Source organism: Heterocephalus glaber, unplaced genomic scaffold (assembly GCF_053883595.1).
Source record: "Heterocephalus glaber isolate CG9 unplaced genomic scaffold, H.glaber_assembly_v1.0 deba00000818, whole genome shotgun sequence".
NCBI classification, from domain to species: domain Eukaryota; kingdom Metazoa; phylum Chordata; class Mammalia; order Rodentia; family Bathyergidae; genus Heterocephalus; species Heterocephalus glaber.
In genome coordinates this window covers 19,663,799-19,677,308 of record NW_028258164.1, presented here as the reverse complement: position 1 = coordinate 19,677,308, position 13,510 = coordinate 19,663,799, and the positions used below count along the sequence as shown (strand labels likewise).

The window sequence follows — 13,510 nt, the reverse complement described above, 5'->3', positions numbered from 1 at the left end:
ATGATAAAATGCCTACAAAAAATTGGAATAGATGGTCTCTACCTCAAACTGATGGAAGCCATCTATGAAAAACCAACAGCCAATATCATACTAAATGGTCAAAAACTGAAATCCTTCACACTAAAATCAAGAACAAGACAAGGGTGTCCACTATCACCACTCTTGCTCAATGTAGTTCTGGAAAGAGCCACAGCAATGAGACAGGAGAAAGAAATAAAAGGAATAAAGATAGGAAATGAAAAAGTCAAATTGTTGTTATTTGCAGTTGACATGATACTCTATATAGAAGACCCCAAGAACTCCACCAAAAGTCTTCTAGACTTAATAACCAAATTCAGTCAAGTAGCTGGTTACAAGGTCAACACACAAAAATCAGTAGCTTTCCTCTACACGAATGACAGACTCACTGAGAGAGAAATAGGGCAAATAATTCCTTTCACAATAGCATCCAAAAAACTGAAATACCTAGGAATCAACCTAACAAAAGAAATCAAAGACCTCTTCTCTGAAAACTATGGCACTCTGAAAAAAGAGACTGAAGATGCTATCAGAAAATGGACAGACATCCCCTGCTCCTGGGTAGGAAGGATTAATATAGTGAAAACGGCCATACTTCCAAAACTGCTACATAGATTTAATGCAATTCCAATTGAGATCATAGCAGCATACTTCATGGACCTTCAGAAAACAATCCAAAAATTCATTTGGAACAAGAAGAGACCCAGAAGAGCAAAAGCAATTCTAGGTAACAGAGACATGGCAGGGGGTATCACAATCCCCAACCTGCAACTATACTACAAAGCTACTGTGATAAAAACAGCATGGTACTGGCAAAGAAACAGACATGAGGACCAGTGAAACAGATTAGAAGATGCAGAAACAATGCCAGACACACTCAGCCATCTCATCTTCGATAAAGGAGCCAAACACCCTCACTGGAGGCAAGATATCCTCTTTAATAAATGGTGCTGGAAAAATTGGGCTTCAACTTGCCAAAGATTAAAACTAGACCTGTATCTCTTGCCATGCACTAAACTAAAATCAAAATGGATTAAAGATCTAAATATTAAAATAGAAATTCTGAACCAGTTGGAACAGAGGTTAGGTAGAACCCTTGAAGACATTGGTGTAGGAAAAGATTTTATGAACAAAACCTCAGTTGCCTGTGAAGTAGCACAATCAATCAACAAGTGGGATCTCTTCTTATTAAAAGGCTTCTGCACAGCAAGAGAAACCACCAGCAGTGTGAAGAGACAACCCACAATGTGGGAAAAAATCTTCACCTGCTCTTCCTGAGACGAAGGTCTACTATCTCAAATCTATAAAGAACTTAAAAAGATCAGACCTTGCAAATTTAAAGACCCAATCCAAAAATGGGCATCTGAAATGGACAGGCATTTCTCAGACAAAGAAATAGAAATAGCAAATAAATACATGAAAAAATGTTCAACATTTGAGAGATGCAAATGAAAACAATGCTGAGATTCCACTTCATCCCAGAAAGAATGGCTGCTATCAAGAAATCAACCAATAACTAATGCTGGCAGGGGTGGGGGAAGAAAGGAACCCTTCTCCATTGTTGGTGGGAGTGCAGACTGGTGCAACCACTGTGTAAGTCAGTATGGAGATACCTCAAAGAACTAGGACAAGAGGTCCCATTTGACCCAGCTATTCCCCTGCTGGGTATCTTCCCCAAAGAATTAAAAGAATCATACCACAGTGATATGTGTGCACCCATGCTTATTGTGGCACAGTTTGTAATAGCTAAAGCTTGGAAGCAGCCCAATTGCCAATCAACTGGAAACTGGATAAAGAAAATGTGGTTTATTTATAAAATGGAGTACTACTCAGCCATAAAGAATGAAAAACTAGAGTTATTTATAGCTAAATGGATGCCTATCAAGGCCATACTCTTAAGTGAAATGAATAAGACACACATGTGTAAATCCCAAATAGTTTCACTAGTGTGAGAAACTGACAGTGTTAACAAGGGTTAAAATGATTAAAATGAATAATTGATAATTTGAAATAGGAAAAAATGTCCAAAGACGAAGGAGTGAAAGGAGGGAAAGGGGAAAGGAAAAGAGGGAAAGGAAAAACTATGAGAAAAGAAAAAAAAATGGAAATGAAATCTATGTAAATAGGGAAGGGTGGAGGGTGTGAAGGGTGCAGAGGTAATGGGGAAAAAATAAGAACCACGATACATCATGTACAGGCACAAACACCCAGTGATAAATGTAAATGAACTGTATACCTAAAATGTACCAATAAAAGAACATTAAAAAAAACTACTTACTTGCTTAAAGACATGGGTCTTTCTAGAACTCCAAGGATAAAGCCTGCTAAGAGAATTCTTTCTCCCTTAAATGAAAATATGAAGAAGTTCTGAGGGTCAATAACTATAGTGATGAATATTTGAATACTATCAATAATTTCTACCTTCCTCCCTCTGACTGTGAGCATGAAAAGCACATTTGGCCATGAAGGATGGTCCAGCCATTCTACATGGCAATGGGATGCAGCCTCATAGCCATTGAGAAGTCTCTAGTGTTTTACCTCCACTGACATACAAGTCAAACAGCAGGGAAAAGCAAAGTCTCTTCTTCAAAGTTCATCAGAAAAAACTAAGGTATTCCATGGGTGAAGATCTCACAAGACCTGATCATGACTCTGGCTCTTAGCAGCATTCATGGTGAAGAAAACATCACATGGCCAGGTTATGTACAGGCTCATTTTTTACCTTTCTAAGGAATATCATGCCCTGTAGCCAGGCTACATGCACAGAGGTCTCATCTATCATCAGCAATCTCACCACAACAAATACTTTTTCATCACTGCAGATATCTGAAAGGAAGGCAAGCCACACCCTGCTAAAATCTTATCCTTTGCTCTGCAAGAACACTGGGCTGTGCTCTGGCATCACCACTGGCACAAAGGCTTTCTCTTCACTCTGATACCGGAAGAAATTTGAGTGCAAAACTATCATCCTGAGACTCATTATCATCAACTACTGACCTGCAAAGAATTCTGTGCTTTCTCCTGGGAAGGGGGGCCCATCACAACACCACTGGACCAAAGAATAAGCCCTCCAAGGATGTAGAGAAGATCAACATTCATTTTACTTCACTATACACGAAGGAAATATTCAGCATCAGTGGATTGGCTCAGTTCTTCCTTCATTGCTCTCCTGGGCTCCAGAACCTAAAGCAAAGTCACAGCAACCCCACTACCCCACGACTCCACATCAGGGACCCCAATATCACTTAGTGAAGGCCATGGATATTCTCTGCCTATGCTGCAGTGAAGGTCCATGGCTGTCCTTACACAGATCCTGGTGATGTTCAGGGCTCACCATGAGCTGTGGACTCCCTCACTGGAAAAGAAGCACAAGAGATTCTACCCTTTGTGGTCTTCTCCGTGTCTGCCTGTACAACTCCCATGTCATCCTATCATTCAGGTTCCATCACCACCACCACGCTCCTCCCTCCTTCTTGTCAACAAACTAGCCATGCAATGGTAATGGATGCCTTTGAGGAGATACCTCCCAATTCACTCCAATCCCCATCTCAGAGGCCCACTCTGTCACAGTGACCTCATACTCTGCTTACTCCCCTAGTGGGACAAGTATGAAATACATGTCATCTCTCCTGGAAGGGAACCAATAGCATCTGATGCTTCCTCATGACAGCAAGAAGGCACAGAGCACCACACTTTTCGATGAAGAGGGCAGAATCAGAGGTTCACCATCAATAGCCAACCTGTCACAGAAAAAAAGGCTACGATGCTGAGTGTGGCACAAACTCTGAACCACTCAGTAGTCAAGACCTTAGAGGGTGCATGTCTAGGAAACATGTGAATACCTCGTGCACACCCTCTTCACATCCATCTGAATACAGACCATCACTTGGTGCCCAATGAGGTACCGGCATGCTGATTCTCACCTGACACCTGCATGCAGTTCCAGCCATAGTCTGCTCATCTTCCCTTGAAGGAACCTGCAGAAAACATGGAGAAGACAAAGTCAGTGTTGAGTCAATGAGCATTTCAATTCCCACAAAAACCACTGACTCACACTGGAAATGTACCTGGCTGCTGGGATAACTGCATGAAAACAATCCTGTCCCCACAGTCAAACCTCTCCTAAGTGGACCCCTGCAGACTCTCCTGTGCTACAGCTCCCCGGGCTGGGACACAGCAAGCACCCAAACCTAGACACCATGTCTTCTTCAGTGCTCACTCTTTTACCATCCATTTCACCTAAGCTGTGCCAAGTGTCCCCTCCCAGAGAGTGGCATTGCTGTGGATTCCATCCTTCCTTACTTGAGCAACTTCAAATCAAGCAGTGGGCTACAAATGCCAAGCCACACCTTTGTCACTTACACATGTGGAAGTGGCAGGACCTCATTAGTGGCCTGGGCACAAGCCCACACTTACCTGGATGTCTGTATGCAACCACCTGATTATACTGTGCTGCTCACTGTGACATGACTGTCCCTGTGAAAATGACATCAGAGAATACTGATTTAGACCATGCAAGTCTCCTTCCACCAGCACATGTGAGTATTGTGGAGGTCACTGTGTTAGACTGTGGCCCCTTTGCTTTAACACCTCAGTCTCAGGGGTGTTTCCTAGAAAAAATATGGTAAGAGAATTCTTTCTCACTTGAAAGGAAACCTGCAGAAGTTCTAAGGCTCAATATTCATAGTGGATGGTAGCAAGAATCCTGGCCTCCCCATACACCTAGCCAACATGAAAACTACATTACGGGTCAGTTCCCCTACATGAAAATGGGACGCTTACCAGCAGCCACTGGGAAGATTTCACCTTCACTGGCACACAGGTGAATCAGTGGGGAAAAGCAAAGTGTGCCCAAGTGCCCTCCCACAATGTACATCAGTAAAGAAGAAGGTGTTGCATGGCTGAGGGTAGCAGCATCTCCCAAGACCTTTTGGCAGGATACCTGGTGATGAAACATGTTAATACCATGTTGGGCAGAGGCTCCTTCTGACCTGGATACAGACATCTGGCCTAGTGATCAGCTTGTACCCATGGTGGTATTTCCCTGGCCTTCCATAAGTGTACATCAACCAACTTCTTGATCACTCTGTATCTATGAAGGGAAAAGGAACAAGATCATGCTAAAAGGATACAGCATGTTCTGCAAGCATACAACGTGCTTGATTCATTGACAACCACCACTGGTGTGGGAGGCTTCCACTCCACCACATACCAGATTGAAACTGAGGGAAGAATATCATCCCAAGGCTCTGATCCTCATCAAGTGGGTGCCTGCAAGTTACCTGTGCTTCTTTCTCAGCAGTCTGGTACTCAAGCATGTCACTGCATATAGAAAACAAGCAATCCCAGGACACAGGGACCTTGAACAGTACTTTCCGTACCCTATACAAAAAGAAAACTCACACAGACTAGATTTCTGATTTGTTAGTCTTTTATACTTGAATTTATTCACACAAAATATGGTATTGGCTACACTCAGGGCCCCAACATGCTCCACTGAAGCCTAGGAAGATCCATTTCCTGTGCTGTGATGAAGGCCATACTTGCTGCTATCTGAATCCTGGTGAGGTTCCAGGATCTGGCCTTTCCTGGCTGTGAGGTCTAGAAAACACACCCAAAAGAACCCATCCTGTACTTTATCCTATGCCCTTCTTTTTCTCCATCTGCACAATCTGCACATCATGGGATTACTCAGGTGTCCATCACCACTACAAGGACCCTCATTTATGCACACTGAAAGCCAGAGAAGAGAAAATGGACACTCCTGAGCAGACACCAGACAAACTGTTAAAATCTGCATCTCAGGGAACTACTCTAGGATAATTATCTAAATCCTTGCTTTTTCTCTACAATGCCTAGTTTGTTGTTGTTCTTTTTTTTTGAAGCAAAAAATTTATTACTACATTTCACGTAAACATAACGATAGCATTCATCAGAGGGAATTTGTACCTGTTCATGATGTATCTTTCTTCTTCTTTTTTTCCCATTCTCCTCCCCTCCCTCTACCTCTCTCCTTCTCCTTTATTTACAAAAGCTTTGTTTCCATTTTTTCTTCTATTTTCTTTTCTTTCTTTCTTCTTTCCTCTCCCCCTACCCTCCCTCTTTTGTTCCCCTTTACAATGGCCAGTTTAAAGGCACACTTTTGGCCTGGATTCAGTAGCACCTGATTCTACACCCTGATAGGAATGAGCCCCTTAACCTCACACTTGCCAAATAAAGGAGACTACCTCAGAGTTTCACTATCAACAATGAAAATCACATCTGAAAATAAGGTCTCTGATGTGTGAATGTGGAGTCAGCTCAGAACTCGACAGTCACAGTGACCTTCCCGGCATAAGAATCCAGTACATGACAACATCTCATTGGGCTATTACCCTTATGCTAGCCACCTGGATATTGAAGGTTGGATGGGTGCCAATGGGTTGTAATTTATACTTTTGTTTTTCCTTGGTTTGTTCAAGGTTTTTTCAACACACTCATTCAAGTGATCACTTCCATTAACTTGAAAGCACCTACAGAAAACTGTCATTTAGCTCTCATCTTGCTCTTCCATGTCACTGACTCTTTCTTCCCCTCACCAAGAAACAGAAAGGCATCCTTCAGCTATGTGTCAATATAGTCCTTAATTCTATGTAAATTGTATTCTCTGGCATGTCCAAATGTGTAATAGAGCCATCTGTAAATTTTTCAATGTTTACTGTTGTGTTATAACACCACTATGTCTACATCCAACCATGATGTGATGGATCCCTGAAATTGTACAGGTTCAATATTCATTTCTGTCTCATACAAAATGCAGTATTGCATTCACTAGATATTTTCATCATGTCTCTCATTTCATCCATTAGTACTTGTAACAAAACCTCAGTAACAAGTGTCAAGGACATCCTCATCACTCATCCCTGTATATGAAGATCTGGTTTCCTGTGATGTGGTGAATGCCCACATTAGCACTTATAGAGAGATCAGTCGTGTTCTACTTTACAAACTTATTTTGCTTGCTGTGATGTATTCACCCATCTATGGACTCTTGTCATAGACTTCTGATTTGGTATATGTCTCATTTGCACTTATACAACTCCAAATTCCCTATGTCACTTCATCGTTTCAGCATCCACTTACATTATCTAGATACTTGCAGGCTTCCATGGATAAAGCCTTGTAAGAGAGTGTTGTCTATCTTCAGTGATACATGCAAACCTTCCAAGGACAATATTTCAGAGATGGACTCAGTAAAAATTACATAAATCTCTTCTCCACCAGTAGCAATACAAGCATATTACATCTATTACATTCCAGAAAAGATGCAATGACATTTGATGTATCCTTGTAATATTAAGGTGATGATATGTTTTGAAAACATGTATCACCAGAAGTGGGGAATATAATAAAACCTAACACAGTCATAAAATGAATTGCTGAAAATGAGATGTCACTAGTGAGTGACTATTTCATTGCAGACCAATACACTAGCCAAGACCTTAACATCTGAGCACCTAGTTAAGAACTTGCCAGGATTATAGAAGATCAAACAGCCTTCACTGGACTATGACCATTTTATCATTTACCTTGTTACTAGGGTGACTGCAACAACCATCTTTTCTGGATCACTGTGTTCTCTTGAAGGGCATCTGAAAAAAGTACAAAGCCAGTTTGGCATAGAAGGTGCTGTGTCAGAACATGAGCCCACTCCCTTTTTAATGTCCATTGCTAAAGGACAGCTAAACTCCTCAGGATACTTGGATTCACCAAACAAAAACAGTATTGTCAGAGAGCCCATATTTTGTCATCTCCACACCCTGGAAATTAACCTATGCTTACTGCAGTCCTAGAGTTCCATGATAATTTCAATTAACCAGTTCATAATCACTCCCTCAGCAGTCCTTGCTAAAACACCAATTTTCCCTATGGCACATAAAGGATAAACTCATATTTACTAGAACTGTGAAGGACAAAATTATTTCTTATAGGAGCAGTGACCACTAACTCTAGTAATAGTCAGGACACCCTCATCCCTTTCCTCTATAGATGAAGATCTGGTTTAGGGTACCTCAGCATTACTTCATAACCCTCTATGGACTTTACTTACTCCCATGGGTAGGATAATCACAGTGTCTTCAGAGGAACTTGAAAATCAAATCATGAAAAATGATTTTGGAACCTATGTCATTCAAGAAAGACATTGACACATTCCCTTGGTCATGGCGTTCAACATGACAAATAATATTCTTATCACAATTACATGGCTAAAGCTGAACACTGAGGTAAAAGCCTACTAAGAAATACCATCTTGTTTGGAAGAAACACTAGCAAAATTCCCATGGTCAATATTAGGGGATAGGAAATATGGTCAATGACCTGCATCCCTATACAATAACCTATCACAATCTCTAAATAAGTCCATAGTACAATGTCATATTTACAAAAAGCATTACTGGCAAATCATATTTTGAACTGTGTTCTAAGCAGAGGTTACCACAGGAGCTCAAAAGCATCATTCATGATATAAATACCAAAAAATAAGAAATGCCTCTAATGATTTAAAGTCAACAAACCTGTACACTAGGATAAAACTTAATGGAATACCTGCCAAAAAGCCAGGGTAACATTGTGTTAGATATCCCATCCACTTTACCAAGAAATCTGAAGGTTATCTGTTGGCATCTTGGTAGGGACAATTTCTTACTTACCAGGTTAGTCATAACATTTCATAAATTACCATTCTTAAGTTCAATCACTATAATTTAATAACTGTTGGAATCTTAGACAACACTCTGAGATGTGTGTTTAGGACGCAACATCTTTCTCCTGAGGGGAGAAAAAAAGGACAACTTTAAAATTTTGGTCACCTCCATCATCAGGGAAACCAGCTGAAGTACTTAGATCTTTAGAACTTCAAGGTCAGAGATATTGTTCTTCACACCATTTTCTCTTGGCTGGCTACCTGTAGAAAAAATTATGGTCAATACTGTAATGTGGATCAGTTGAATAACTTACATGGATCCCTGCATATGCCTCCACACCTCCTAGGATTAAATTCAGAGTTTATCAAAACTTTATATAATAAGCTACTTGTTACTAGCAGTGGTAAACAGAATCATTCCTTTACTAAATATGTACAGGAAACATGCTAAAATAAATGAAAGAACCCCACACTTACAATATCCCTCTTGATCATCATGGCCATGAGTTCAACAAACTGCCACTGTTCGTCATCATGAGAATTACCACCGTATCTGCATGGAAATGTAAAAACATGGGTGACAAGTATATGTATGGTAAGACTTTTCTACTGGGACCCTTCAAATAACTTTCTTTATTGTCATTATTGCAAGATTTCATTTCTACCTGGACTCATCAACTCTACTTGTATTCTTGATTATTTTATGATGAACATCATTGTTCCAAACCTCATTATCTCATGACTGCTAATATTTAACTTGTTAACTACCATGATGCATAAATGCATAATAATAACCTGAGTACGTGAAAGTCATTTGAAATTCCCAGGGTAAATTCTCTCTAAATGTAAGATAATGCAATAATATGGTTTCTAGAATATGAAATACTGCATTCCTTATCTACATACTTACATTTTTTTAATCATATGATAAAAATTGTAGGGAAACAAACATCACTGACCCAGATATTTGATGATCTAATGGTTGGTCTGGCATGTGCTGTACATGAAAATATTTACTCTAATACAGAAATATCTCCTGATAATGAACTTTTTAAGTTCACTGTTAACCCTTGACAGGAATCAAGACACAACATACCAGGAACTGTTGAATAGCTTCTATTACATCCATGATCACAGGACTCTACCTGGATTCTTGTGGTTCTCCAAGGTCAAGGATAATGTCAGATAAGACAATATTTCTTCGTGGAATATCTGCCTAGTTCCTATGATTACTATAGTTGGGAATATGTGATAAATACTTAGATATGTGCAACCTCCTTACAAGGTTACACATTCTCTCTGAAATACAGAAAAGAAACTGCATGGTTTCAAGTGTTCCTAAGGATGTTATTATTCCTCACCTGAATACTGGCAAAGAAATCATGATGGCAAGTGGTAGCGAAACCATAACCACTTGCCTCATGTGATCTGAAGATCAGGTGGTCTGTGCTTTAGTTTTGGTCTACATCAGCACTTGTTTGCATAAAAGCAATGCCTGCCATTAAAGGCTGATGTTAGATTAACTGTGATCTCATGATAGAAATCTGCAAAGGCTTTAGAAAATACATCTTTAAGAATACTTGAGAAGGTAAAACCAGTAAGATTGCCAAGCTGTGCTGTGGTCTGGGCCTACATCAGAATCTACATGAAACCACCTACCTACATGGTGTGCTGACCAACAGTTGAAAGGGTTACTATAAGGTCTTGACAGAAATCTAAAAATCCCAGTATTTGGTGCACATCTCATTGCATGTCTATACCTGCAAATAAAGAAAAATCCATGTTTACTGTTACAAATTTATTTTTTACCTATAAACATACTGTTCTAGTCAGTGTTTCCAAGGAAACAGATTTACCACAGGATATACAAATTTATAGGACTGTCTTACAATATTCTCCCAAAAAGTCAAACCCAGAAAAGTGCAATAGATCTTTCCACATAATATTCCACATGAGTCCAGCCAGAGGCCTACAGCCCTCAGCAATGTCTCATGCAAGTTCATATCAAGAATCTGCACCAAAAGGCCCAAGGGCCAGTGGTAGAAGCTCAAAAGTCTATGCCGGCAGGGTGAACAATCTGTGCCAGAACACTGAGGGATCTGCACTGGAACCAGGGGGTGACGCTCAAGACAAAGGCAAAGACCAGCAACCCCCCACCCACTGAGGGAGCAACAGCAAGAAAAGCCACTGAGTTCCAGTTCCAATGAAGCTTCTCCTGGGAAATCAGCAGCCAGCATTCCTCCCCTCCTATCCTCCTTTTATGCAGTTCTGGCAACAATCCTTAGGTGGGTCACCCACATGTGGAATCACCTTCAGTTAAGCTGAGTATTCCCACTTAAGCTGGCCATTATTTCATCTGCACACATACCAAACACAATTTCAGTAGAAGAATTTCAACAGTATCATTAACTACCTTGATGTCTGGAAACAAGATCTTTAATGAGAAATGTAACAGCAGCTCATCTCTGTGCACTTGGAAAGAGCTTGATGGGAGAGCAAAAGACTTGAGAACACAAGTTCCAGTGTCACAGTTCTAATTTCATGGTTTCTCAGTGTTAGTCAAGGGTGTTATCTATCCTTCCTTATCACTTGCCTGGATACCTGGAAAGCTCTGTTAATAAACATGTATGTACACAGTGATGTCTTGACCAGAACCTAAGTAGATCCATGTGATAAATACATTTAAGGACACAGTCTGTTCTATCAAGATACCAACAAATAACCTTGGTCCACTTTCATCATTAGGGAACCGTTAACACTCTTTGGATCCCATCAAAACTTCAGTACCAGCAACATTCTCAGAGTCATCATATTCTCTTCACATAACACCTTCAATGATTAAATGGTCAATACTGTGGAAAAAATAGTATATCTTACCAAGACACATATAGTTATTAATAGGATTATTACTAAAGTCATTATATTTAAACTCTAAATGCTAAGGAATAAAAAAACAGCATTATTTCCCAACTGACAATTTTTTTCCTACCTGACACACAAAAAGCATGATAACACAAATATCACCTTGATTGCCTAGGTATCTGAAAATCAAATGGTCCATATATTTTTAAAGCCCACATCGTCACTCAAAAAAAATCTCCATGAAAAATCACTGAGAAGCCTCACCAGCCCCAACCTCTGACTTTCCCCTCATCTTTATAAAATATGAACACTCTCATGTAGGGAACAGGAGAAGGGGACATTACCAGAACCTCTGCAGTAAGTCCTAGTCACCTGTGAGCCATGGCAGCACACAGCGAATTACAGGAAAGGTAGACAAATGAGACTGAGAAGAAGCTGAGCTTTGGGTCTGATCAGTGCTGCTCTGGGTGGCAAAGACAAAAACCGTCTAGCTTCCAGCACCTTTTATTCAGTACATGGGGAAACAAATGTAACAAGTGAAAAATAGAGTTCAGTACTTCACATTGGGATAAACAAGGTGTAACAAAAAGCTGGGGGGCAGTGGGACTCTAAGAACAATGAGGAATTATGCAGATGAAGATTTGGTTCCTCCCTGGCATCTCTCACAGGTGTGATTTTGTCCTGGAGATTGCAGCATCCAGGGGGATCACTGAGGTCTCAGTTGTGACCAGAGGCCAAAATGCAATTATGTCTGGAATGTTCTAGCTGGGCTGTAGGCAGGAGAACTAGGCCTACTCAAATGATTTTTCCCTGGTATTATGTAGCATTGCTCCCAACACTCTCAGACAGTTATGATGCCCCTAACAATCCTTTGTCTCCTGTTTACAGGCAGCAAATGCTCCAGTCAGTCCTTAGGACCTAATGAGATCTGATTAATGCATGCCTCTGCTACTCAGTGTTACGCAGCCCTGGAATTGACCATTATGGGGGTATTTGCACTAAAGAAGTTAATAGATTCCACACTTGGGGCATTTCTTTTGGGAGAACCAGTTATTAAGCATTTACCAGAATATGCTGGTGCACAAAGTAATAAATGAACAGGGAGAAGCACTATGAATACTGACAACTCAATCTTTTTGTTTCTCAAGAACTTCTTGCAACTTTTGTAGATGAAAGAATATGTCAGTTTGCTCCACATATGCATTAAAATACACTATTTTCCTAAACTGTTATATATTTTATGAAAAAAGATGTCAGACACTTTTATTACAAATTTCTTAATATAATATTAATGCTGGTTAGGAACTTACAAATCTTGTCAAAAGTTTATAAATGTGCTTACAAAGATAGGTATTAAATAATTCTTATTTTATAATTGTTCAAAAAGATTTACATAAGTGTATATATATATTACTAGACCTAGCATAGAAATCAGATACATAAATTTATAACATAGGTATAAATTTATAAAATCACTGATACAGGTTTGAACACACACACACACACATCCCTTCATCCATTCATCCTAGTGATAGTCTTATTAGTAGTGGGTCTCTAGGGCTCAGACTTACTAAAATGTTTCTGATTTAAATCCAAAGAGCTGAAAACTCATAAGTTGGGTTGGAGATGCTTACAAGCCAGAAAAATCATGTTCTAGAATACGTTAAGAGTAACAGGAATGCACAGAACATATAAGAAACCCATTCATCAGCTGAAAAGGCCTCTGAGATTGGACAGAGTGGAAACAAAAAGGCCAGTTCAAATCACAAAGCCAAATCTCACTAAAAAGTCTTTCTTTTGAAGACTGCATTTAACTGACCAGTAACCTAGCAAGTAGTAAATTTTTAGAATGCAGTTTAGCTGAAAAGCTGGTTTTATGAAGGAGTCAGTGGCCACTGGAAGTAATCAATATGCCTGTCCCCATGGGCCATGGCCTAAGTACATATG

General features: G+C 39.9%; 2 long non-coding RNA genes across 6 annotated transcripts in view; both read right to left on the bottom strand.

Moving 5' to 3' along the window:
• Positions 1-1,106: 1,106 nt before the first annotated feature.
• On the bottom strand, positions 1,107-9,911 carry LOC147828987 (uncharacterized). 4 transcript variants are annotated; one of them, XR_015449966.1, is made up of 5 exons: positions 7,587-8,063; positions 4,801-4,960; positions 4,435-4,494; positions 3,942-3,995; positions 1,107-3,758 (listed from the first exon to the last, which is right to left on the bottom strand). It is a non-coding gene; the product is annotated as an uncharacterized LOC147828987 (long non-coding RNA). The 4 variants fall into 4 exon arrangements; XR_015449967.1 differs by having other exon boundaries at positions 1,107-3,126; XR_015449965.1 differs by lacking the exon at positions 1,107-3,758 and adding an exon at positions 8,868-9,911 and having other exon boundaries at positions 3,790-3,995; positions 7,587-7,649.
• Positions 9,912-9,935: 24 nt separating this feature from the next.
• Positions 9,936-13,510, bottom strand: part of LOC147828986 (uncharacterized) — a 37,476-nt gene continuing 33,901 nt past the window's right edge. Inside the window, exon 8 of one of the 2 annotated variants that reach the window (XR_015449971.1) lies at positions 9,936-10,461. This is a non-coding gene — a long non-coding RNA (uncharacterized LOC147828986). The remainder of the gene's footprint in view (positions 10,462-13,510) is intronic. The other variant, XR_015449968.1, reaches the window with a different exon arrangement.